Here is a 4,542-nt window from a genome sequence, read left to right as displayed (position 1 = left end):
TGAAGAGGGGGAGCGACAGTTTCTGTGTGTAGCTTATCCTTAAGCATCTTCTGTAAGGCTGAATGAATGATGATAATTTTTCAAATTCAGTTTGTTATGGAAGGTCTTTTTATACTTTCTTTCATAAATGAGAGTTTTTGCAGGGTACAGTGTTCTGGGTTGATAGTTGTTTTACTCTTTAGACTTAGAATATATCTCTCATTCTTGCCTAGCCTGTAGAGTTTCTGATGAGAAGTCAGCTGTGAATCTAATTGGAGAGCCTCTGAAGGTAATGTGGCATTTCTCCTGTGTACATTTTAGAATCTTTTCTTTATGTTTTACTGTGGAGAGTTTGACTAAAATGTGCTGTGGTGAAGATCTTTTCTGGTCATATCTATTAGGAGATCTTTGTGCTTCCTGTACTTGGACGTCCCTTTCTTTCTCCAAATTAGGGAAGTTTTCTGTAATTATTTGACTAAAAATGCTTTCTAATCCATTCTTTTCTCCTCCCTTTCAGGAACTCCTAAGATCTGTATGTTAGGTTGTTTGATGGTATCCCATAAATCTCCAATACTATTTTTTAGCTTGCTAATTTCTTCTTCTTCTTCTTCTTTTTTTTTTTTTTGGTCTGACTCTAAAATTTCCAGAGATTTACCTTCTAATTCATTTTTTTTTCTTCTGCCTCACCATGTCCATTGTTGAGGCTTTCCACTGCATTTTTTATTTGATCAATTGAATCCTTCATTTCTAATATTTCATTTTGATTTCTTTTACAATCTCAATTTTATGGGAAAAATTTTCATTCATGACATGTATGGATTTTTTCAATTTGTGGTTTTGCTTCTGATTACTTCTAAGTAATCCTATGATTAGTTTTTTGAATACTGTTTCCAGCATTTTTTAAATTAAAAAAATTTTTTTTTTATTTGACAGATACAGTTAGACAGTGAGAGAGAGAGAGAGAGACAGAGAGAAAGGTCTTCCTTCCTTGGTTCACTCCCCCAATGGCTGCTATGGCTGGCGCTGCACCAATCTGAAGCCAGGAGCCAGGTGCTTCCTCCTGGTCTCCCATGCGGGTGCAGGGACTCAATCAATTGGGCCATCCTCCACTGCCTTCCCGGGCCACAGCAGAGAGCTGGACTGGGAGAGGAGCAACCGGGACAGAATCTGGCACCCATATGGGATACTGGCACCGTAGGTGGGGGACTAACCAAGTGAGCCACAGTGCCGGCCACTCCAGCATTTTTAGTCTCTTCATCTTCACATTCTAGTATTGAAGTGTTTTGTGTTCCTTTGGGGGCAGAATGTTGTCTTCCTTATTCTCATTTCTTGAATTACTGCATTTGTTTTTATGAATTTGTGGAGATATTTTATGTGTCTGTGGCTTAGAGGAGTCTGTGCTCTTTGATTGAATACCCAGAGGTATGTGCTGGATATGGCCTCGAGCTATGTTCAGTGTTCCAATTAAGGGGAGTGTTCAAAGTTACACCCAAGTTAGACATGTTATATATCCTCTTCTTTTTTCCTTCCTTTTGAAAAATTTTATCAGAGGTGAGGTTTGATCAGTTCAGTTGTTGTGGTCTCATGGTCACCTCTTTTCCTCCAAGGAGACCAATGCCCAGGTGCTAGTCCCAGTGGGTACAATATTCATCCATGCTGCCCCAAAAACCTCACAAAGGATCTGTGCAGTCCTAGGTGTGAGCAACAATCCTGCAACAATGACCCTCACCAGGGAATCAGGGAGCCGTGAGCATGAGGAGCTGCCCAATGTGACTTCTCTAAGACCCAGCCACACCATGCACCCTTTCATGAAGCCACAGTGTTTTCACAGTCCCAACACACAATGCTTTCATTGTCACAACCCCCTATCAATTCTCCCAGCCAGACTTAGGCATCTCCTCTCAGCTGATTGCTGGGTGCACTGAGACAAGCTGATATAGCTGTTATGTATGTCCAAAATGGTGTTTGCCTTCTCTCGGCTAGTTACAGGATGCTGGTGCTGTGTGGTCAGGGAGAAATGTGCCCCTATTTTTTTCTTCTAGGTTGGCAAGTACACTGCCCCCTACAGGACTACAAACCAGACTCATGCCAGGCTCTTTCGGCAGCTTTATCCCCAGTGGCTTGGGCTGCTACAATCTGGTCTCACCTCACTCTCCAAAGCTGGTTGTTGAGGCTCTCAGATGCTGGGGTCCTGAGTTGTGTGCATCCACACCCTCCACGTAGATCCACAGTGTCCCTCTAATTTGTGTGGAGCTTCTTCTGCCATTTTCTCCCTGACTCTTCCCTGAGATTGCACTCTCTCCACTTTTTTTTCTTTTTTAGCTATCTTTCCCTAGACTAGAGCAGTCAGCTCCCTTCCTGTTCTGCCTTCTTGGAATCCTTGCAGCATTTCTTAGAAAGATCATTCTTCTCCCATTGATTATTTTGGTAACCATATTGAAAATCAGTGAACCAAATTATGTGGGCATTTGATAGTTTCTAAAATCTATTACATTAATCTACATTTATCTGTATTTCTATACAACAGTTTTTGATTACCACAGATTTATTGTTGATTTTGAAATTAGATAGTATTTTTCTTTTTGATATCTCTTTCAAGACTGTTTTGGCTTTTCCAGTGACATTTGCATATTTATATAAATTTTTAGTATCAACATATTAACTATGTGAAAACATTTCTTGTTATTTTGATAGGACTTATGTTCAATCTTCGTAACAGCTTGGATATTATGGCTACTTCCATACACCAGTTTACAGAATAAAGAGCCCAGAAATAAATCTACACATGAATACCCAACTAAATTTTGCAAAAGGGCAAAGAGCAAACAGTAATATTAATTTTCCAGTGCATACACATCAGTGTCTTTCCATCTATTCAGATCTTCCTCATTTCTTTCCACAATCTTTTGTAGTTTACTTTGTAAAAGTTTTCCACTTCTGGAAAGAATGGGGCCATCAAAGAAGGAGGTACCTTTCTCTGAAGGGAGGAGAGAGCTTCCACTTTGACTATGACCCTGTTGGAATAAGATCAAAGTCGGCGAACTCAAAAGGCTTCCATAGCCTTGGCAACTCATGACTAGAGCCTAGGGAGATTACTGACACCATAAACAAGAGTGTCAAATTGTTAAGTCAACAACAGGAGTCACTGTGTACTTACTTCTCATGTGGGATCTGTCCTTAATGTGTTGTCCAATGTGAAGTAATGCTATAACTAGTACTGAAACAGTATTTTACACTTTGTGTTTCTGTGTGGGTTCCAACTGATGAAATCTTTACTTAATATATACTAAATTGATCTTCTGTATATAAAGATAATTGAAAATGAATCTTAATGTGAATGGAATGGGAGAGGGAGCGGGAGATGGGAGGGGTGCGAGTGGGAGGGAAGTTATGGGAGAGGCAATCCATTGTAATCCATAAACTGTACTTTGGAAATTTATATTTACTAAATAAAAAAAAAACCCTGAAAAAAAATAAAAAAAGAGAAGTTTTCCACTTCTTTTCCTAATTCATTCTACATTTTTTATCTTTTTTGATTGTATTTTCAATAGAAATGTTGTGTGTGTGTATGTGTGTGTATTTAATTGCTCATTATAATATGTAGAAATGTATTGAGATTGGCATTGTGGTCCAGGGGGTGAAGCTGCCACCTGCAATACTGGAATCTCATATGGGAAGTAGTTTGTGTCCTGGCTGTTCCAATTTTGATCCAGTTCCTTGTTAATAGCCTGAGAAAAACAGTGGAAGATGGCCCAACTGCTTGGCCTCCTGCACCCATGTGGGTGATCTGGATGAAGTTCCTGGCTAATGACTTGAGCCTGAACCAGCCCTAACCTTGCAGCCACCTAGGGAATGAAACAGTGTTTAGAAGATCTCCATTGGTCTCTGCCTCTCTTTTTGTAACTTTTCAAAATCAATCAATCAATAATCATTTTTTTAAAAAAGAAATGTAACTAAATTGTATTCTGTATATTTGATTTTTTGTGTTCTTTAAACTAATAATGTTATAGTGGATTCCTAACATATTCTCAATATATGGTTATGTTGTCTGGCCTGAACAGAGAATATAGTTGCATGATTTAAATATGCATGTTTCAGAAAATTTCATGTTTTGCTTAATTGCCTTTGTAAGAACCTCTAAAACAATGCTAAATAAAAGTGATGAAAACAGACATCTTCATCTTATTCCATATCTTACAAAGAAGACATTTACCTTTTCTCCATTATGGAATGAGCTTTAACTTTGTGGCTGCACTTTATCTGTTTGAGAAATTTCTATCTATTCTTATCTGAGTATTTTTTCCACCATGAGCTGTATTGGATTTTGTTACATGATTTTGTTTATTTATTGAGATGGTAATGCAGTATTTTGTCCTTTACACTGTTGGCAAAGTGTATTTTTACCACTTTTCTCCAATGTTAAAGCAGCTTTACTTTCCTGGAAATGATATGGTGAATGCATATGTTTGATTATGATTTTTATTTCCTGAATTATATTCCTTGATTTCCAAAGTTTAGAGAATTTTAGTTTTTTTTTTTCCTTTTTAAAACCTAAATTCCAAT

This window comes from Oryctolagus cuniculus, chromosome 8 (assembly GCF_964237555.1).
Source record: "Oryctolagus cuniculus chromosome 8, mOryCun1.1, whole genome shotgun sequence".
Lineage (NCBI taxonomy): Eukaryota > Metazoa > Chordata > Mammalia > Lagomorpha > Leporidae > Oryctolagus > Oryctolagus cuniculus.
The sequence above is the reverse complement of the archived record's forward strand: the minus strand, read 5'-3'. Positions refer to the sequence as shown.